The sequence below is a fragment of the Culex pipiens genome, chromosome 1 (assembly GCF_016801865.2).
Source record: "Culex pipiens pallens isolate TS chromosome 1, TS_CPP_V2, whole genome shotgun sequence".
NCBI lineage: Eukaryota > Metazoa > Arthropoda > Insecta > Diptera > Culicidae > Culex > Culex pipiens.
This window is the reverse complement of record NC_068937.1, coordinates 76,456,084-76,479,733: the sequence shown is the minus strand read 5'-3', so window position 1 is coordinate 76,479,733 and position 23,650 is coordinate 76,456,084. Positions and strand designations below refer to the sequence as shown.

The window sequence follows — 23,650 nt, the reverse complement described above, 5'->3', positions numbered from 1 at the left end:
GGTAGCAGAGTGTCGAATCGTCCTGAGGTTATCGCGCATCGATTTTGTTACGAGTACACGATCAATCCTCGATCCCGATCCTGCTCGAAGGAAGGTATAATCCGTAACATTACGATTGAAAACGCGCCAGACATCGATCAGATCCAGAGCAGCTGTGAGGCGTGAGGTCATCTCGCTGCGCGGTGTTCCCCCTGTCGCATCACGATCATTCACAATTGAGTTAAAGTCTCCCCCGAAAATAATAGGACCAGCGCAATTACGAAGGTAGTGTGCACAGGTCAGGTTAAAGAAGTCCTCTCGTTCCACCCGACTTTGCGAGCCGGTTGGTGCATAAATAGTGTTACTCCATTTTTGAGTTTGATAAGTAAAAGCCTAGCATCTAACGATCTTTCGACCGTACGGTACTCAATAAAGTTTTTCAATCCTATCGCAACTCCTCGACGACGCTCATTAATATTAAAAAATAGCTCAAATCCTGGTATTTCAAGCCTATCGTTTTCCACTTCTTGAATGAAGATTATATCAACTTCATTCAACCGTACGAAAGCTTTGAATGCATCAACTTTTGTCTGGTTAGAAATGTTGTTGATGTTCAGAGTTGCTAAATTGTAGCTTAAAAAATCCACTGCAATTTTGGGTGTATGACTCGCTCGCTGAACCTTTTGTTGAGTAGCAACGAATCAAAGTTGAGTTGAACTGAGTGTCTGTCGCAGTCTCCGTACTCCTCTCTCGGCTTGGCTCGTCGTGTCGATTTGTGTGTAAGCTGATACTGTTTGTCGCTCACCTGATTTGAAGTGTTATACTTCACATTCGGCGTGCGGTGGAATCCCAGATGTTGACGACTGATCGATCGATGAGCCATCAGCTCAAGGGAACTCGTGAATTTCAACGTCGTGGGGATGACAGGATCGTCTGGAGGTGGCAATGACAGCTTGTTGTTGAGAGCAGTAAACCGTAATACTTCGGCAGGACATATACAGTGTATTATTATACACCTGCAGCTTACCTGTGAAAGGACCAGCTGCGCTTGGGATGTACATGTCCGAAGGGAGGTGCCTTGCTGTTGACGAGACGTGTTTCTTCTTCGTGCTGTGCTGGTCGTCGAGGAGAAGGTTGCAGGTCGCCGAAGGAGTAGCGTTGGAGTTAACGGGTTGCGATCTTGTTGTTTTGGAGATGTGTTTCTTCTTCGTGCAGTGCTGGTCGTCGAGGAATAGGTTGCAGGTCGACAAAGAAGTAGCATTGGAGTCAACGGGTTGCGATCTGTGTGCAGTAGGAATGACTTCTTGAGGGTGGCGGCAGTATCGAGGTGTGCTAGGGCTAGACATATACATCTGCTTCTGCAGCTTACCTGTGGGAGGATCAGCTGCGCTGGGGATGTACATATTCGAAGGGAGGTGCCTTGGTGTTGAGGAGATGTGTTTCTTTTTCGTGCTGTGCTGGTCATCGAGGAGTAGGTTGCAGGTCGTCGAAGGAGTAGCGTTTGAGTCAACGGGTTGCGATCTGTGTGCAGTAGGAATGACTTCTTGAGGGTGGCGGCAGTATCGTGTTGTGCTAGGGCTAGACATATACATCTGCTTCTGCAGCTTACCTGAGGAAGGATCAGCTGCGCTGGAGATGTCCAGGTCCGTCGAGAGGTTTTTGGCTGGTGTTTTCTTCTTGTTGTGCATTGATGCAGCATTATGGCGAGGCAGTATCGATCTGTTTGTAGTTTGAACGCTTTCTTAGGTGCGGCAGTATCGAGACGTGCTAAGGCTAGACATATACATCTGCAGCTTACCTGGGAAAAATATATCCGTTCTGTGAACATCCAGGTGCCCCTGCAGGTGTATTGTCGATGTTGGGCTGATTTAGTTGGAGATGTTTTGATGATGTGGTCAAGTAGCGGGGTGGTATTAATAAAGATGAATATTATGTTGAATCAGTCCTAGTTCGACGACGGTCGGCATTCTCCAGGTTGGGTGAACCTGGTCGCTTGTTGGGGGCGTCGCATTCTTGGGTTGGTTTTGGTCCTCTTGGTGTTGTGTAGCCAGGGTATGCGTTGTACAAATCCATGTCCAGCCTCTCCGGGAGCGGTATTGTTGGTGTCGTGCTGGTTCCAGCTTGTGGAGTGAGGTTGTTTTGGTGTTGATTGTCGGAGGGGTTTTCGGGAATTATGGGAATTTCAATGTCGTCATCTCGCACTGTTTCGTCTTCAACGACCTCCATTGTTTCGGCTGTTTGTTGTTCGGCCGGAGAAGGGCCGACGGGGGGGAGATTTGGTTCATCAATGGGTGGGGATGTCAATTGTACCACCTCGGCCAGCGTTAAACGTTTGTTCACGCTCTCGCCGGATTCCTTACGAGACTCGACGCACGATTTCCCAATATGCAGGGGGCGAACACGGTGTTTACATGTCCTAATTTGACCTTTGTAGCTCACGTAGGAGGTTTCACCAGCAACCTCTACGTAGGACGGGATGTGTTTCCGTAGCTTCATCCGGAGAATACGGGTTCCAGTGAGGACTCCCGGGAAGTGCTCCTTCCAGGTCTCATCTTTGACTGAGGTTACTTGACCGTATGTAGAAAAGTGTGTAGCGATCATCTTGTTGGGCATCTGGGGCGGGAGGTCGTAAATCCTAACCTCTCTTGTGTCGTCGATACTCTGCACTGCACTATGGGCCATCTCCATACAAACAGGCGGCCAAATTATTTTTTTGCTTTTTAAATGTTTTTTTCATACAAATTTGGGTGATTGTATGGTATTGAAATGATATACGTCGATTTTTATGACTTTTCATGTTTTTCAATAGTTGATTGTTTATAATAAATAGTCTTTTCATACATTTGCAAGTGCAAAAGAATTGCGTATATATTGTATTGCAAGTTTATATTATTAAATTATGGATAAGCTAATACATCCCCACTTTAAGGACACAACCCCTCCCTTCACTTTCTTTCACCCCCCCCCTCCCCTCCTCCCCTCCAACAAAATTTTGTTAAGCGTAATAAATCCATTTAAAGTCAAATATTTATTATTTACTGCTGTGTGTTTCTTTTTGTGAGTCCATGCCATATAACTTGAGACCCACCCCCACGCCCCACCTACCCTTTACGGGCATAAATTGCGAAAATTTGAATTGTTAAATCAAATAACAGAAAAATTAATTTTATTCAAAATATTAATTATGAAGTAAAACGATAAAAAACAAAACATATTCTTACTAATCCTGATGTTCTTGTTCATGAAAATTCATTTGATTATAGAGTTTCTGACGGCTTCAGGATATGTTAAAGGTACTTTTTATGATGTTTTGTACTAACCAACATAGAACTTAAATGTGGATCAGTTTCATGGATTGATCGCAGAAATTCATCATGCTATGTCAATATTTTGCTGAATACTTTTTCGGTATCAAACTGAGATTCTCCAATTTCGCTTGAGAAACTTCGGTACGAATACCTTATTTTGACTAAGGTACTCAATTTTAAATGTAGGCAACAGAAAATTCCAATAAAGTCATTTCGAACTTCTTGAAACCAGGTATTGATTTTTGAAGCGACGATGAACACGAAGTAGGTAGCAAAGCAAGTGAAATAAACGGGCGCATATGTAGATTGCAGCAAATTTTGATAAAACGTAAATGTTCAAAATGGCATATCTCCGAAAACGCAAAAAATCGCAGGCTGGAAATTTCAGCAATGTTAGATTATGATCCAATCTTTTAAGTGACCTTAGTTTCATGTTTAGCATCGGTTAGCAAAAAAAGTACTCGATTAACAAACACAAAAAAATAAGTTTTGTCAAAAAAATGCTCCAGTTATACGATGAAAACTTCAGTTTTTAGTCTGGAAATAACATTTTATCTGTCAATAGTTTAAAAGCTTATATCATTACCTTTCCAATGATGTATAATTGTCCTAATAAAATATTTAAAATGGCTGAGCTATGTTAAAATTAAACAATCAGCCTTTTTTACGAAAAACGCTAGTTTTTTACTCCATTTTTTGACTTTCAGCTTGCGTATCTCCGTAACGAACAAACTTACAGCTTTGAAAATTTGGATTTTTCTTAGTTAGAATGTTTACTTTCGAGAAAAAAATACCAAAAAATATTTGGAGAAGGTCACTTTTTTGAAACTTGGCCACCCAATGTACCATAGTGCACTGGGATGAGATATGACTTGTTGTCGATCGTGATTTTGTGTTTCAGGTGGTGTTCGGAGATGAGTTGTTCTGCTAGTTCTGCTGAGTCGGTTTCGATGATTACTTGTCCATTGGTCATCTTGGTTTGGAGCGATTTGATTTTGGAGATATCTAAGCACATCTGCTGGAAGACAAAGTCTCTTACTTTGTCGATTTTTGGTCTGGTCGGAACGACTCCAAAGTCGATCACGACCGCGTTTTTCCGGTACCCGGACATCTTAACGATTGCCGGATGAGCCGGAGGGCACTGGGTATTGAGGTCAGATTAGGTTTTTCTAAATTTCACGGACTTTTAACGAAATTATATTTCAGCTATGCGTACAAAACATCCGCTTTGTACAGAGTCTAGCTGTCAACTGTCTTTGAAAAAGTATAAATTCACCTTTCAAGTGATCAGCGGGCCATTTTACATGATTTATTCAAAAATGGGTCCGCGGGCCACAAAATATAACCTCGCGGGCCACGTTTGGCCCGCGGGCCATACTTTGGTCACCCCTGCTCTACAATGTTTTGGCGGACCTGATATCAGAAAAGTTATTAAGACATGTGGAGAAAATGCTGTTGAAAAAATTTATTTGAAGCTGCTATGGAAGTTTTGGACAATTATTTTGCACCAAAAATGTCATTATGAAAGAATCGTTTTCGGCAAATGTTGTTCAATCCTAAAGAAAAGTTAGATCATTTTGTTATTCGTTTACGTTCTCAAGCAACACTATGTGGTTTTGATGATCAACTTGAAGAGATGTTGATGGATCAAATTGTATTTGCGACGCAGAATGATGATAAATTACGGGCAAAATATCTTGAATGTGATAGAACTTTAGATGAAATGCTGAAAGTTGGCCGTACTTATGAGTCAGTCAGAGCTCAGATACATTCTATTTATTTTGCAGAGAAATTATTTCCAATTGAAATAAAACTAATCAATTACTATAGCTACACGAGTTGCGTAACAAACCAATGCATGATTCCAGAGAAATTTGCGAAATTAACAGGAAAGACATAAAATGCAGTCGATGTAAAGGAAATCATTTAGCTAGTAACCCTCGCTGTCCGGCTCGTAATTTTTCTTGTCATTACTGTAACAGAACGGGCCATTTTGCGAGATGTTGTCTGTCCAGAAGATCTGGTTTTCAAAAGATGCATAAAAAGGATGATTATGGTAACACGAACAAAAATTTTCAACAAAATCAAAAGCATCAGATGAAGACACAACAAAAGTTTGTTCGGGAAGTGGATGATGTTACAGAAAAAGTTGAAATTCGTGAATTATTCCATTTGTAAGGGAAACGATCTGTTGCGCTGGATGTAGGAGGAGTTGAAGTAAATTTCCAGAGTTTTTTTTGAAAACGACCAATAAACCATTGTCTTTCATATGTTTATAGGACCTAATAAAAAAAAAACTCTAGATTTCATTATCGACACTGGAGCAGATGAAGATGTACTAAGCATTGATGATTGGAAAAAACTAAAACAAACTGGATTAAAAATGTTTGATGTGAGGAAAGGCAGTGACAAAATTTTTCGTGCTTATGGTAATTACAAACCATTGACTGTACTTGGAGAAGTTGATGTTGAAGTGAGGCATAGAAACCAATGTTATCGTACCACATTATTTGTTATTCAAGACGGAAAATGTTCATTATTATCTGGAAAATCAGCAGAGGTTCTAGGAATTGTTAAATTTTTACATGTTATTACACAGACTCCATTTCCGGCAATAAAAGGTAATGAAATATAATGTACATAAAGCAAAAGATTCTTCGATTGATGTCGGCGATGAAGTCATTGTTTACAAAATTTATAAAGAAGAACAAAATGACTACCAATTTCAATCCACAGCCTCATATTGTAGTTAAAAAGGACAGGAATGAGATTAACTGTCAAGAATAAGCGAACCGGAGTTGAATTGGATAGACATGTTAATCATGCAAAGAAACTACTTTCAGCAAGTCCATTTGAAAAGGAAATAAATGATAGAGATGTCATTCCAACTGAGGAAAACGGCAGCACAACGATTGGAGAAGATGTCAGCACGCGTACTTCGAGAAGGATTTCCATGAAACCGAACTACTTATATGATTATTCATTATTTCTATTTGAAGAAAATCTAAATTAAAATTCATGTCAAAACAAGGAAGAGATGTGATATATTGTAATATTATAGTAGTCTATGATTTAGTAGATCATAGTAGTCAATGATATGTTAGGCCAATAAAGAATCATTACCACCCTTGTCAATCTACTGAACGGACCTGTTTTGGATATCCCTCTCAACATTACAGTTCAGTAGGACTCTCTCGATACAAAATACGCTGGAGATGCCGATCGTCGGGATGTACTAACACCTGTCTGTACATCTTTTCGATGTCTGCTACCAACACGAACGGCTCGAGGCGAAAGCGTAAGATCAGGCTGAACAAGTCGTCTTGTACGACAGGTCCAACTGCGAGCGCATCGTTCAGGGAATTACCAGTGTCAGTCACACACGAAGCATCGAAGACGACGCGTAGTTTGGTAGTGGTGCTCTCCGGTCGTTCGATACAGTGGTGTGGCATGTAGTACGGTCTAGCTTGGGCTGGAAGAACATTGCTGCGAGGATCAACTACCACCATGTGCCCAAGATCTACGTATTCCCTGATGAATGCTGCGTACGACTCTTCAAGTGTGGGTTTGTTTTGCAGTCGACGCTCGATGTAGTGGAATCTACGCTCTGCTATCGCACGTGACTCGCCCAATTTCTCCAATACAGCTTCCTTCTTGGGCAGACGTACGACAAAGCGACCAGTAGAATCCCGAAATGTTGTTTTTGCGAAGTACTCCTCACACTGTTTTTCTTCCACCGAAAGAACGCTCTCTGAGTGGCACGACTCTAACTCCCAAAAACGAGCGACTTGTTTCTCCAGATCGGCGTTGCTACAGACCATAGTGAGCGACGATGGTCTGGACGAGGTGCTGCACTTGCCAGACACGATCCAACCAAAGACGGTCTCCTTGAGAATGGGTAGGATCGGTCCAAGATCAATGAAACCATTCAGCAAGAGACGGTAGTGAACTTCAGTGCCAATGATCAAATCTATTTGGTTTGGTTCGAAAACGACGATGGTATTGGGTGCGTCCAGGTCTGGGTCTGCACACAGTCCGACGGGACAATGGGCTTGAATTCCGGCAAAATGTGGAACTTCAGATCAATGGAGTAGTCTGTCCACCGAGAGAGAATCTTGGCCAACGTAGACTGCTTCGAAACAGCTTGACTGGAACCAACACCTTGTAGCGACAGCGGGTCATTCTGCCTGCGAAGAACCAGCTTCTGCGCCAGACGTTCACTCATGAGATTCCGCTCCGAACAGCAATCCAGGAGCGCGCGAGCGAGGTAAGTGTTCCCATGAGAGTCTGCGATCTTTACCAAGGCCGTCGAGAGGAAAACAACGTTGGCATTGTTCGGCGTACAAGCAGCTAGCGATAACGAGGGTTGATCGGAGGTAGAGGGTAGCATAGGCGGAGCGGAGGTTTGCGATTGGGAATTTGAGGCTCTACTAGGCTGGGTCTGTTCTGGGCGTTTGTAGTGGAATGCGACAACGTGAGCTCCTGGTTTGGTGTGTTGGTAGACCGACGGTGGAGCATGGTGTGGTGTCGCTGACTACAAACGCGAAATGCTGAGCTAGGACAAGCCCGTGCCAAATGGAAGGGATTGAGGCAATTCAAACAAAGCCCAATTTTCTTGGCTAACTCGTACCTCTGGAAGGGATTCAACTTGAGGAAGGATTCGCATTTGAAAGGAGAGTGGGTGGGTTTTTGACAAAATGGACAACTTTTGATCTGGGAGCTTGTTGTTGTCGTGAGCGTAGAACCGAACTTCGTCTTGGGGGTTGGTTTGCTAGATTCCTGGCGATGCTCCTGCACACGTGGCTTTTTGTTGACCAGTGGCTGAAGCGTGGTCAGGTGATCTTGTAGAAACTTGAGCATCTCCTTGTAATCGGGTACTTCTCGCGACTTGTGGTGGTTCTCCCAGTGGCGTTGAGTGTCCGTATCCAAACGACTATACAGCAGATGTGCAAGTATAGGTGACCAATAGGATGCCCAGAATATGGGACTTTTTTTCAAAACCTCGCTCCACAAGCTGAATATTGATCCTTGACCTATTTTAGGACTCTGAGCCAAATATGAGCAAAATCGGTCATTATTTACCCATTGATACTCGGAGGTGAAGTTTATATGGGAAAAATCGAAAACATGTATGGAAAACCCAAGTTTCTTACGGTTTGATCTGCACGGTGCGCTACTTCCATCCAAATATTCCCAAAAGTGAGATTCTTATTGAAAATTTAATGCTCTACAACTTTGTAGAACATACCAAAGCTGTAAAACTCGATCCTGAAAAGTTGTTAGCGATTTTAAAAAGTCATTTTTGTATTAAAAACATTTTTTTCACCAACTTTAGGCTCGGGTATCAATGGGTAAATCTCAACCAATTTAAAATAACCCAAAAAACCGTTTTCCGCTTGTGGAGCAGGGGGTCATTTTTTCTGGGCACCCTAGTGACCAATCGTCCGTCTTGAGTCCGAGCTTCTTCAGCTGCATCAGGTTGCGTTCAAACGAGTCGATAAGGGTAATTAGTGCTTCGTAGGATTCTCGTTTGATCGGTTCGGTGTCCAACAGGTCGTCCATCAGCGCGCGGGAGATGAGCTTGTTGTTCTCGTACCGCAGTGTCAGCAGGTCCCACGCGACTTCAAAGTTGGTTTCATTCACATCCACTCCTTCTACGATTGTGCTGGCACCAAGCTGAACCAACGAGCGAAGGTAATTCAGCTTATCCACACCTGACAACGACGGGTCCTTGTCGATCACACTTTTGAACGCGTCACGAAAGCTCATCCATTTAGTTAGATCACCGTCAAAGGATTGGATTTTGAAACTTGGGAGTTGAAATCGAGAGGAGAGGGGTTGGCAGGGCGGAGGGGCAAGGGAAGAAGCTTCAGCAGTCGGTTTAACACGTTTCGAGACCAGAAAGTCCTTGAGGTCCAAATAACGATTTTCTAAATCCAATCTGGTCACCTTGTTTGTTTCTCGTGCTTGCTGCTTCTTCTCCTTTGCTTCGGGATCTTTGGGTTCGCTGGCCGAACTCAAATTTTGTTCATGCTTCGACTCAAGTCTGGCACGATTTTCCATAAAATCCTTGAAAACCGTTTCCAGTCGCTCCAGACGAGACTCAACCCTGGCTGCGTCTCGTTTTGCATCGAAATGTTCCACAAAATCTTCCAAATTGGCGAGTGAGTCGAAAAGGCCACGCTCAAATTTGAAAAGGTCACGAAGCGACGCCATTTTGTAAGAGGCGCAATCCCACGTTTAATTTGGAAAATCCAAAGTCCAATTTTCCCAATTTTCCCAAATTTTCCCAAAATCGCAATTATTTCGAATTTCGCATGCAACTTTTAGTTTTTGTAGTAAAAAAGTGCACTTCCCTTCTGGGTGTACTCACGCTACCAGCCTATTGTGCTATACCCAAGCGACGCCGCCGAGCGCGCGTTGTGGAGGATGGCTTGATCTCGTTCGGAGATGCTCCTTCGCTGTGCTCTACCGGCGTCTCGAAGATGCCGTCGGTGTCCCACGACGAGGCAGGAAAAGGTCACGCCGATGCTGGAAATCGACGTCGAAAAGGGCCACAGCAATCAATCAGGAACGTGTTCGGTGATAGTGTCACCAGCAAGATCACTTTTTTGGCGAAAACGGTTGTTACAATCCGGTCCTCGAAGGACCATAAAAATGTTTGTGCACTGATTCGCCGGATTGTAGGTGGCTTAAAGTGATCGTTCGATTTCTTTCCGCGGTTCTAGTCGCGATCAAAAACTACTAAAAAAGTACGGCTTGGGTAGTACAAAAAGGCGCGACGAGATGTGCACTTGACTTTATTGTTCGCGATAGAGTTCTCGATGTACTCTCTTCGGTTGGTTTTATTGGAATGATAGAAATCTTAAGACAAAAGGGCCGCAGGCCAATTATGTGGGATAATGTAAGCTAATTAGTGTGTGCGTGATCGCGATCATTGATCGATTTGTTGGACACGAGAAAATTTGGTTGGTCACTTTTGACCTGCGCCTTAACAAACATAATGATTTGATTCAAATCACGGTTTTATGAATTCATAAGCACTCTGATAGCATTTTGTGAAATTTGTTAGCTGTAAAAACGACACAGCTTTATATTTTTAATTCTCAAATTTATTAAATTTAATTTATTTAAATAATTCATTGACAGTTTTTGTTATACCATGGTGTCATATCGGCAAAGCGTACGGATTTTTGCTCAGCAAGAGTTGGTAGCCTTACTTAAGGATCATTTCCGTTTTTTCACAAACTGCAAGTGCTGCACTAAAAATGGTATGAAAATACCAAATTTTGGTATTGCTTGTGCAAATACCAGCGGCCAAAATGTGCTCTTGGTTGCCCAGTAATAGATGGTAAAATACCATGAAATCATACTAAAATCATGTAGAAGACCTCAATTTGGTATTGAAATGGTTTTATTTTGAAGTATTATTTTACCCTTGGAATAACATGGTATGGTATTGTTGTGCCCTTCCACATACAAGACTTTGGTATGATTTCATGGTATTTTACCTTCTATTACTGGACAACCAAGGGTTGGTCATTTTGGTCCCTGTTCCCGAGCATGGGTAATTAACAAGGGAAACCTTTCTCTGGTATCAATACCAAATTTTGGTATTCATGGACCCTTTAAAATTTGTCTTAAGGATTATGCCAGAGCAAAATGTGCTATCATACCAATTTAAGGTATTGTTTTGATATTGCAAAATTGCAGAATTTGTCAATGGGCGAACACCACATTTTGGTATTCTTTTGGTATTACAGTGTTTTGTCAAATTCCTCTGAAACTAAGAGAGAATTTTGACCAATTTTGACAAAATAATTAATTTTGCGCTAAAATGATGTCTCAAAGCGGATGCTTTCATTGAAAACCGGAAATTTCAAACTTGATTTTAAACATTTTTGATATATTCCCAAAAGAAATGACTTGAAATTGTGTAAAATTTTCTATGTCAGGATGGCACATTTTGGTATTATTTTGGTATCAAAGTGTTTTATCAAATTCCTCTGAAACTATGGGAAAATTTTGACCAATTTTGACAAAATAATTAATTTTGCGCTTAAATGATGTCTCAAAGCGAATGCTTTCATTGAAAACCGGAAATTTCAAACTTGATTTTAAACATTTTTGATATACCTCCTAAAGAAATGACTTGAAATTGTGGAAAATTTTCTAAGTCAGGATGGCACATTTTGGTATTATTTTGGTATTAAAGTGTTTTATCAAATTCCTCTGAAACTATGGGAAAATGTTGACCAATTTTGACAAAATAATTAATTTTGCGCTAAAATGATGTCTCAAAGCGAATGCTTCCATTGAAAACCGAAAATTTCAAACTTGATTTTAAACATTTTTGATATACCCCCTAAAGAAATGACTTGAAATTGTGGAAAAAATTTTAAGTCAGGATGCCACATTTTGGTATTTAAAGGTTTCATCAAATTCCTCTGAAACTATGGGAATTTTTTTTATAAATTTTGATGAGATAAATCATTTTGCGCTTAAAGCTGATTTTCAATTTTTTTTATATACCCCCTAAAGAAATGACTTGAAATTGTGGAAAAAATTTTAAGTCAGGATGCCACATTTTGGTATTTAAAGGTTTCATCAAATTCCTCTGAAACTATGGAAATTTTTTTTATAAATTTTGATGAGATAAATAATTTTGCGCTAAAATGACTTGAAATCCATAAATGTTAAAGCTGATTTTAAATTTTTTTATATACCCACTAAGATTAAAAAAAAAAATCTAAGTCAGGATGGCACATTTTGGTATTATTTTGGTATTTAAGTGTTTTATCAAATTTCGCTGAAACTATGGGAAAAATTTGACCAATTTTGACAAAATAATTAATTTTGTATGTATGTATGTATGTATTTGAACCCCCGCCTTGGCAGGACTTGGCCATGACCACAGTATATTTCAACTGAGACGGTTCGGTTAGTAACCACCATATATCTCAAGAACCTTTGAAGCGAATACCTTTCTCTGGCTAAAGATTTCTTCTGAAATTGTACGGACAAGGATCGGTAATGCAGATGACTCGGGCCAGGCAATCCACGACTCCCTCGTCCAGTTCATGAGTATATGAGATGGCCCTGGGCTGTTTTGAGACGGTGTTAGTAGTTATATAATGGATTGATATGTTATACCTTGTGACATTATTTCGCCACTACGGATCAATTCAGTTCTAGAGCATTAACTCCATGATGGCCGACTGGTTAGCGTCCCAGACTATCAATCCAAAGGGTGTGAGTTCGAATCCCACCCACCTAAAGGTTTTTTGTTCATATTTAAAGTTCAATTCCTGATTCAAAATTTCAAGGGAACCGACCGGGATTTGATCCCTGAACCTTCTTCATTCGAGGCAGAAGCCGCAACCATTAAGCCACGGAGCCGGTATGCTGACAAAATAATTAATTTTGCGCTAAAATGATGTCTCAAAGCAAATGCTTTAATTGAAAACCGGAAATTTCAAACTTGATTTTAAACATTTTTGATATACCTCCCAAAGAAATTACTTGAAACTGTGGAAAATTTTCTAAGTCAGGATGCCACACACTAAAAAAATATGAATATTACATTGAACGTAATTATGAATCAAACGTAAAATACAGTCATGTAACCCAAAATCTGATGTAGAATTGGGTCCTAAAATGAAGCTTAGATTGCTGATATTATTGTTTACAGCGATAAAGCTTATTTTTCTGAGTATGATAATGATCCTTTGTACGACCACAAAGAGTTTAAAATGGATTTTTAAATCAATTTTGAAAAATTTACCTCGCGATCCTTCTTGACAGAAAAGCTCCTGCTTGACAGCTCGTGCCAAGGGGACCATAGTTGATCCATCGAAAAAATGTTGTCCTGTCAAAAAAAAAATTTGCATTAAAATGAAAAAAAGTGATCAGAAATGGTTTTCAGTCGTGTTTTTTACCGTTGTACATAAAAATTGACATCGGGCTTTAGTACCCAATTGAGTTTTAAATGACGTACACTGAAAATATGCCACACTTTTTATTCAAGTGCCCAAACACTTGAATGATTGAATAAAGTCACATCGTAGATCTAATTGGTTTGTGTTTCAACATCAATCCAATCCACTATCAAATGCAAGTGTTTGGGCGGTTGACTTTTTGGTATTTTTTAACATGTTATTTTCATTCGGGTGGCTCAAGCTTTTCAATTGTTTTGCTCATGAATTTGTCCCACCTTCTTGAACTATTCAAAGTGATGAGCAAAACACTTGAAAATGATCTTAAGATCTACCCAAAACAGGCACTATTCAAAGTCAACGTGATTATCCAAATGAATTTAATGTATTTCACTGATTGATTTTTGCGCGACTTTCATCGAAGGCTAGAAGCGAGGCAAGAACCAATAGCACAAAAAACACTCCCGTCTTCAACTGACCGGCCGGCGCAGTGGTAGCGTGCACGACTAGCAAGCGAGAACCTGTAAATCGCTTGTACGTACTTTTTTTTTCAACGCCATTTAAAATTCAAGTGTTTGGCTATTGACATTATTTCGTGGCCAATCACCGAAATTTCAAGTGTTTTACGATTGATATTTGAGTGCTCTGTACAGCAGGGCCAGATCATGTGTAGAACACTTCGTTGAGCTGTGTAAGTTTTGCTCAGTGTAGATCATCAAAAATCGTACAGCAATTCCTTATAGTAAGTCTAATTTAAAATTCAATTAAATTTGACTGAAAATTCCGTTTCTTTTGATGCACATACCTAGAGCGTGTTTTATGATGTAATTTTGAGTGTAATCTACACTGAGCAAAACTTGCAAGTTGCACGACAATTTTGCTGCCGCGCAGTTTTGGGCCGAAAAGTCAACGAAAAACAGCGAAAACGGTCCAGATTGACCAGGACTACGGAACAAACCCGGGTAGAGGTAAGTGTGAAAGAATATTTAATTAAAAATCGTCAAAATTGACGGATTTTCTTTCTGTTTGGTTACAGGTCGTTGAAATGCGTTTGCCCCGTCAAAAACGGTTACCGGCTGCAACCTGGATGCTACGTCGGTGCTATCTCCAAGGGGACCGGCAACCACACCTGACCTCCATGGCTCCCGCGTTGAACCCGGAACAACGATCGCAGCATAGAAACCACCCACCTCTTCCGCCGCTGGTGGAGGTCCGACAGCAAGAACAAAACATGAAGAGGGCAAACCCCGGAGACACGAAGCTGGAACCGGATTGTCGGGGCAGGATAACAGCTTCGCGCAGGTTCTAGTGGAGAATACGTTGTGCCATGGCATTACGATCGGAAGAAAAGTGCGCGAAGTAAATTTTAGATTTGTGTGAAATATTCTCGGCAAGTGGACAGTGCTAATTGAGGTTATGTTTTGACCGCGAAAAGTAAATGCGTCGTGATAATCTTGTGAAAAATAATAATTGTAAGCCTGATTGTGATTGTGAATGTTTATGCTAAATAAAGTTGTTTTGTCAACCTTTGTTGTATTTTTAAGAGTTTAAAGAAATATGGAAACCACAAACGTTAGATGAGGTTAAAGGGTTTTTATTTACAATCGTGTAATTTTCATTTGATGTAAAATTCAATGCTAATGGGTACCTCGTTGCCGTCGTGTAATTTTCAAATGTGATGAAATTCTACGTCTTATTTGACGCTCCAGTTATGTGCATTGAATCGACAGAAAATTACACGATTTTTTCGAAGTGTGCACATTTTGGTATTATTTTGATATTGAAAGATTTCATCAATTTTCTCTGAAACTATGGAATTTTTTTAAAAAATTTGACGAGATAATAAATTTTGCGCTAAAATGACTTGAAACCCAAAAATGTTAAAGCTGATTTAGGATCATTTACGTTTTTTCACTAACTGCAACTGCTGCACTAAAAATGGTATGAAAATACCAAATTTTGGTATTACTTGTGCAAATACCAGCGACCAAAATGTGCTCTTGGTTGCCCAGTAATAGATGGTAAAATACCATGTTTGTGGAAGACCACAGGAATACCAAAATATGATTTTCCAAGGGCTCGGGAATACCTAAAATTAAAACCATGGCAATACCAAGTTTTGGTATTCAAGCAATGTTAAAAAATCCAGAAGACCTCAACTTGATATTGAAATGATTTTATTTTGTGGTATTATTTTACCTTTGTAATAACATGGTCTGGTATTGTTGTGCCCTTCCACATACAAGATTTTGGTATGATTTCATGGTATTTTACCATCTGTTACTGGGCAACCAAGGGCACATTTTGGTCGCTGTTAGTTGCCCAAGTAATACCAAAATTCGGTATTCCCGTGTTATTTACCCTCGGGATTTGGCATGAAAATACAACAACACATTGCCCGGATACGAATTTGAGCATCAAACAATGCAAAACATAGATTATTTAATAAATAAGCTGTTTATTACCAATAGGTTCTGAAAATTATTTTTCCAATCCTCTGCCACATCACACTATTGCATTTTAAAACATTTTAGAATCAATCATATTGTAGAAAACAGTTTTCTGAGCAAGTTCTATAAAAAAATATCAGTTTTGGTTCAATATAACGTTGCTTGTGTGCTATCTTGTGACACGTCCTATCTTTGTACAGCAGACGTGTCACAAGATAGCACACAAGCGACGATAAGATATTTTAAGTGAGGTTTATCGGGGTTCTGGGGAAGCTGTTACGACTTAGTGGTTTAATGTTGGTTTTGGCTGATAGGTCCCACTACTCATCTGTTGGTTCATTGTGTAACTTCAGCTGATCCGTCAATAACGGAGTAGCAGCTCATTGGCAGTCAACCATGCTCATGCTCATGCTCATGCTCATGCTCAATGTTGGTTTTGGCTGATAGGTTTTTTATAGCGGTTGTGACAGCTTTGATAAAGCCTAAAATGTTATTTAGGATATAAGCATAAGCATAGGTGCCCACCCGCAGTTGCTACTCCGTTATTGACCAGGACCTCCAGAAGTTACATCCACGAGCCGTGGAAGATGAGTGGTCTAGGAATCTAACCCCGGTCAACACTGGCTGACGGATCAACTATGGTTGACGTCGACAGATGAGTGGTGAGGTGGTTGGATTCTATTCTAGGCCAGAGTGTAACGCGGTCGGGCACGCGAGTGGTGGCGGCAATAAATAATGTTTATTAGCCGCCAGTGATTTGTTTCATTTACATCCGGTGTATTTCCTTGGCTCGGTGTCTACATTGGCGACGAGGAGAAAACATATTCTGGTATGTAAACGCAAACGCAAAAAGCAGGAAACATTTTTTTTAATTGAGCAGGAGGAGGAGAAGATAAGGGGAGCAGGGCCGAGCGTGTGTGTGTTTGTTGTTTGATTGTGAAATGTCTTGTTTTCCACGGAGTGAACGTGTTTGTATGTGTGCTGCACGAGCGCACACCCAAGAAAGTTTGTTAACATGATGCACGATTAAGGTGTAACGGGCCATCATCAAATATGGCGATTAATTATGGCGAAAAAACATCCCGTTCCACGTTAACGATGATACTTTCCCGTTCTACCTTATCCGGTGACAATTTTAAACTTTTCCGAAAATTGACGATTATTTGCATTTCTACTACGGAATAAAATATAAAAAAATAATCACTGTGTACAAAACTTTCACGAGAATACAGGGAAACTCGCAGTAGGCTCGAAAAAGCTTAATTTTCTTCAAATTTAGCCTATTTTTGAAAGGTATATTTTTCCATACAAAAACAAGCGCACTACCGTTTTAATTACCTTACCTCAATAAATTGCTAATCCCTCGACGTGCTGCAGGCAGGAGAACCAGCTGACAACAACCAAACACAGCAAAACTCGCGATTTTCGCGAAAAGTAGCTTCGAAATACGCGAAGTGAAAATATTCCGCGAGTTTTTTTTGTTTTCAAACACTCTTCAACACAACCATTCGTTACACAAGTATTGGTAGTCATCACGAAAGTGGTTGCCAGAAATTTCAGTCAAGCACTTTATATGAAATTCACAAATAACATTTTCTTATTTGATAATTTGCCACGTACTGATGTAAAATATTGAAACAATTAACTAATATATCTTTTTAATGATAAATTATAATTAACAATGGCATAAAAGCTTAAAAATAACGACATCAAATTCTGGCAATAAACAACAAATTATTAAACTTTGCCCTGTTTGGCCACACTTTTCGCTGACGCTCAATGTTGTGACAGTTGAGATTTTCACTGTCGATCTGTCAGTTTCCTTCGCCGTTCGGAGAAAACAAAATCCTCCGAGCCAAGATTTGCAATCTTGCCGGATAAATGTCGGTTCAGAACGTTCCGGATTTGACCGACGAAGAGGACAAGCAGCCCCGACAGCCGACAAGTGGACGAGTCTTCAACTCACGGCAAGTGAAAAGGTTTCGCTGGGTAGCAGTCAGATCAAGCCTTTCTGGATGCGGCCATAAAGTTAGGGACGTCCGCCAACCAGCAGCAGAAGATCTACGGTTTGCTGCCCTCAACTCACGGCAAATGAAAAGCTTATGCCGGGTGCCAGCCAGAACAGAACGGATGTAGCCAATGAGGAATACAACACGTCGAGCACCATTCCGTAGATCTTGAGCTTCTCGGTGGATCGTTCTCCTTGCTGGCCACATCGGTTTGATCTAGCTGCCATCCGACGCTCGGTTGTCTTGAGTTGATGAGGGAGAGGGGGGATGTTCAACCCGTGGATTTTGAGCTGCTGCTCGGCGAATTGCCCTCCTTGCTGGCCACATCTGGGACGGCCTGATCTCACTAGTCGTGGTTGAGTGGGGTGCTAACTGGCTGCTGTCTGGCGCAAGCTTCTCATTTGCCGTGAGTTGAGGGCCGTAGATTGTCAGTTCTTGATGGCCGCATCCGAGAAAGGCTTGATGCGGCTGCCACCCGGTGGAAGCTTTTCACTTCCCGTGCCAAGATCGCAATTTGGCCGGATGAATGCCAGTTCACACCGTCCCCGACGAAGAGGAGAGGAAGCACCGACAGCCGACAAGAGGACGAGCCTTCAACTCAAGGCAACTGAAAAACTTCCGCTGGGTGGCAGCCACATCAAGCCTTTCTCGGATGCGGCCATCAAGGATTGACAATCTACGGTCTGGTCCCCTCAACTCACGGCAAATGAGAAGCTTGCGCCAGATGGCAGCAAGATAGCACCGAGCCGAGCAGCAACTCTAAATCCACGGCTTGAACATCCTCCCTCTCCCTCATAAACTCACGACAACCGGAAAGCTTGCGTCGCAGCCAGATCAGGCCGACCCGGATGTGGCCAGCAAGGAGAACGATCCATCGAGAAGCAGCTCAAGATCTACGGACTGGCCCTCTCAAAATATGAAAAGGGAAAAATTTGCGCCGGATAGCGAGGAGTCGAAAATTTGTAAAGCGAGGAGTCTGAAATTTCTAAAATAATATCGAACAATGTGAAGTTGTTCATTTAACGATGCATCGCTGCGACATTAATGGGAAGATTACTAGAAATTTATTAGTTCTAACTTTTTTTCCAAAATTGTTACTGTTTACTATGCTAAATAAACAGAACATAACATCACTACTACATTTATACTAGATTGACGTGATGACTAATACATGTATATTTCAATGATCATCATCGTAACCAATACATTTACACCACACTAACACAAACGCCTCACGATGATGAGGCGTTTCACCTTAAGGGGTTCAGATTCAAGTTGTCAATAATAAGATTACCCAAAATTGGGTTAACGGAAGTGTGTTGTTTACCTGATACACGATGCTGAGTTTTAATATAAGTTTTAGTTAATGTTTAGTTACGGTAATAGGGTCCTAAAGCCCTATGCAATTTTTTATGTACAACGATTAAAAACACGCTTAAAAACCATTTGTGATCACTATTTTTTTATTTTAATGCAAAAAAAAGTTGACGGGACAACATTTTTTTCGATGGATCAACTATGGTCCCCTTGGAAAGAGCTGTCAAGTTGGAGCTTTTCTGTCAAGAAGGACCGCGAGGTTAATTTTTCAAAATTGATTTAAAAATCCATTTTAAACTCTTTGTGGTCGTACAAAGAGTCATTGTACGTAGAAAAATAAGCTTTTTCGCTGGAAACAATAATATCAGCAATCTAAGCTTCATTTTAGGACCCAATTAACAGTTAAAAATGTGGAAGTCAATAGAGTAGTCTAATTACGCAGGTATTGTGTGTAATTGTTATTGCAATTGATTGTTTATTTGCGACGAGATCCTGTTAGTTTATAACTTTTATCAGGTTAAGGAGTGTGTATGTACATGAAAGGAAAGTGAGGTTAAATCTAGTCCGGCCAGCACAATTAAAGCGGTATACGCACTTCGGAAGGAACCGGTCAAGAAAAAAAATCAAATGGGCAGCAGCGGCAGCTAAAGCAAGCCAGAGAGGGTGAAGAAAAGCCCCAAGAAATCGTTCCCTCTCCTTTGTTCTGCTGTTCGTAAAGCCATTTCTTGACCCCTTTCCTTCCGATTAGCGTACTAGCCTTAAATGTGCGATCGCGAAACGTCATAAAGCTCTATTGACGTTTAGCAGTTAATTTCTATTAAATATTCGTTAAAAGGAAAAGTTTGTGGATCTTAACTGTATGACTTGCGTGTGTTAGTATTTTGCCGTTGAGGTTATGTGCCGGGGGATGGCTTAGTGCCGGATATTGGCTTAGTGCCGGGGGATGGCTTAGTGCCGGATATTGGCTTAGTGCCGGGGGATGGCTTAGTGCCGAGAGTTGACCTAGTGACTGGGATTGTGGAGATGTCGGTGGACATATTTATATGTTGGTTAAAATGTATGTTACCTTATCAAGTCTATGTGCCTTGGGAGAGAGGAATAAGTGACAGATGAGGACGGACGACAGACGCAGTTCGAGTACGCGGACAGAACGAGAACGCTGGACAACATCCGAAGGGACCAGGAATCGGCGTTACCGGAAAGGAGGTCAGCGGGCGGTCGGGAGGATGGCTATCGCAGCAACCCTGCTGCGTCCGGTACGTCGAGGACTCTACATCTGGCGACGAGGAGTAAGTGGTAAGCAGAGTGGAAGGTGTTTTTTTCTGCTGCGCGGGGCGTAGCGCTGAGCCACACTGAGCTCTGGCGGAGGATTGTAATTCGGCAGGTTGGAGAGATTTTCGGTTTTTAATGCTGGAGTACAGACATTGTCGGCCCTTTCAGGATTTCCAAGTCTAGAGAGTTATCTAAGCCCGCTCTCACGCACACTAGCACACCATTTGCTTTGCTGGCCGGTACAAAATTTAACCTCAATCTTTTTCGTGTACGTACACGCAATACATACGCACATAGAATGCTCTAGTGAGATTGGTTTGTTTTTTTTTTTCGGAAGAAGTGGCCGAAAGTTTAGAGGTTTTATAGAGTGTTGCTCAAGTTTGCTTAACCTCATATATTTGTCTGCACTGGATGGTTACAGATTTTTGCCGATACTACTCAATTTTGGGTAGAGTAGTTTTAGCGTTGTTAGAGATGTGTTCGTGGATTAATGAATCAAAATAATTTGAAGTCCGGAAAAGTCTCATATATTTGGCAGGTTAAGGATGCGGTGGCGGTCCCAATTCCATTCAATTCACCTATTGCGACTGTTAAAACAACTTATTTTGCCGCATTTTGACTTCCCATTATTTATTACCTGATTTCAGATTTTCAGAAGCAGAAATTCTAGGTCAATGTGCCGTTATGCCAACATTAGGTGCCCGATGGTATTACATGCTGTTCCCCCAGCGGACAACGAAGCAACTTTGAGGAGTTGATGCGTTTTCTAATGATTTCTTTTATGTTCATGACTTTGAGGAGTTATTGCATTTTCTGAGGAATTTGCCAAGTTCAAGACTCTGAGGAGTTAATGCGTTTTCTGAGGAATTTGCCAAGTTCAAGACTCTGAGGAGTTAATGCATTTTCTGAGGAATTTGGCAAATACAATATTCTGAGGAGTTGATGCATTTTCTGAGGAAATTTCAAGTTCGAGAATCTGAGTAGTTAATCGTTTCTGAGGAATATGGCAAGGACGAGACTCTGAGGAGTTGATGTATTTTCTGAGTAATGTCCAAGTTTAAGACTCCGAGGAGTTAATGCATTTTCTGAGGAAGTTGGCAAATACAAGACTCTGAGGAGTTGATGCATTTTCTGAGTAATTTCCAAGTTTAAGACTCTGAGGAGTTCATGAATTTTCTGAGTAATTTTTCAAGTTTAGGACTCTGAGGAGTTGATACATCTTCTGAGTAGTCGTAATGATGAACTTTGATGAGTTGTACTGAGGTACTCTAAGGATTTTTGGCGAAGAACTCTGAGGAGTTGTATTGATAATTCTGATGACCTGTACTAAGAAAAATGTGAGGAGTTGTGCTGAAGAAAACTGAGGTGTTTTGCGGAGGAATCCTGCTCAAAAGGAATTTAACTTGATTATATAACAGACACACGTTGCTGCCTAAATCTGAAGAGGTTGTTAGAAATTATAGCTCTGAAGACTTTACTACTTTAAAGCCTATATATATTCTGTTGATGAAGAAGTTTTTGATTTGGAATTATTAGAGAAAAGTAAATCCCGAAAAATTCATTTACTACATTCTGAGGAGTCTAGGGGATTTTAATTCCGAGGATTTTCATTTACTGTTTTAACTTCATTACACTTAGAAGCTTTTAAAAGCTGATTAAGATTTAATTCTGAGGGGTCGGTGAATGAAATTCTGAGGAAAGCATACAAGCAAACTCTGAGGAGTTGCAGTTATTTGAATGGCAAAAAAAAAAAGAAAAAAGAAAAATAATAACACTGTAAACATAGTAAAACACTGTGAAACATACGTAAAACATAAATTGTTTGCTCTACAGCATGGTATTGGCATTCTCTATTGTTATATTATGTGAGATAACTATAAAGGAGGAGTAAATTGAGATGAAACTTTGAGGAGTTGATTCAGTACAAGTAATTCTGAGGAATTGATTTCAAACAAATTCTGAGGAGTTGATTCAGTACAAGCGATTCTGAGGAATTGATTCCATACAAAGTTAAAGGAACTGATTCAGTAGAGCTCTGAGGAGAGGTGGCACCTATGCTTATGCTTATGCTTATAGTAAAACTCATTTTCGACCAAAATGGTCGTTGTCACAAGATAGCACACAACAGACGATTTGCCTTCGCTTCTCGCTCGGTTTTCTTCAGCCTTCGATTGGAATGGGTCGTCAAAATGGAAACGTCAAAAGACTTAGCGCCTTTGTTTTTTTTTAATGACGCTTGCTAATTATTTACATGTTTCGGGATTATTTTTCAAGTGAGTGACTAACTAATGTGCAAAAGAACATGTTGCCGGTAGTTGGAAGCAATTTAATATCTTAAGCGCTTTGAAATTGTTAGCGCAAGTGAAAAGATATTGATGGCGACTTTCGTTGGGCAGGGAACCTCTCATCTTGCGTGTGGATGTGTGTGCCACCAAAATGATGAGAAATGGTCTCGCAAAATAGAAATTATGATCAAAAGTGCATTAAATTTGATCTTTTTGGCCAGTAAATGGCATAAATTTGCGTGCTTACTTGAGGCGGTGCTGTTGCTGGTAAGTTTATAGCCTAAATAGTATTTTTGGAGCTTTGATCGAGCATCAAACTCTTCATATGACGAAGATAGGTGTTTGATTAGAAAGGTTATATTTCCCCTAAAAGGTTCCAAAAAACAGGACGCAGAGTAACCACGAGGTCTCGCTACTCACAATCGAATCTTAACAGCATACAGTCATCCCACATATTCGGAACACCCACAAATTCGGAACACTTTTGTGATAATTTGTCAATAGCATACCAAATGCAGCTTTTCTGTTGATACTACTATTTTTAGCACCTTCATTTAAACATTCTCTTGCTATTTCACTTCACTATTTCAAAAAACCTCATTTCAAAACTATTTTATCCAGTGCAGCAAAACACTGCCTCCAAATTGCTAGTTCCATAATTGTGGAATGTTATTGTGCCTCCCACAATTGTGGAACACATGAATTTAACTGATATTTTCACAAAAAAAGTTATCAGACCATGTATAAAACATCACTAAGCTTGAGTTTAATTGGTTTCAATGTGACAGTGTGTCATGTGAAGTCATTATTTTGAGGAAAATATGTACTCCTGGAGAGAATCAAAGTTTGTTTACATCCGTAAGAAAAAACTGTTCCGAATTTGTGGATATCAAGAGTTAATGTTTTTCTTTTAAAATAAATGATACAAGACGTAGACAATCGGTAATTTTCTATCCTAAATGTCAGCGTGTATTTCGATAAACGATTCTATAGAAATGACTTTTTCACCGTGAAAATTTAACACATTTTTTAAGTGCGCAGTTTACCCGATGCCGTGCCTTCTGATCAACGATGATATCGGAAGGGCTTTTAAAA

General features: G+C 40.5%; 1 protein-coding gene across 7 annotated transcripts in view; it reads left to right on the top strand.

Moving 5' to 3' along the window:
- LOC120429837 (teneurin-a) overlaps nt 1–23,650 on the top strand; it is a 463,678-nt gene that overhangs the window by 274,812 nt on the left and 165,216 nt on the right. Inside the window, exons 3-4 of one of the 7 annotated variants that reach the window (XM_052708804.1) lie at nt 5,075–5,504; nt 5,567–5,716. The exons of the other annotated variants lie outside the window; for them this stretch is intronic. The gene's annotated coding sequence lies outside the window, so the exon portion shown is untranslated. The remainder of the gene's footprint in view (nt 1–5,074; nt 5,505–5,566; nt 5,717–23,650) is intronic. 7 annotated transcript variants of the gene reach the window in all.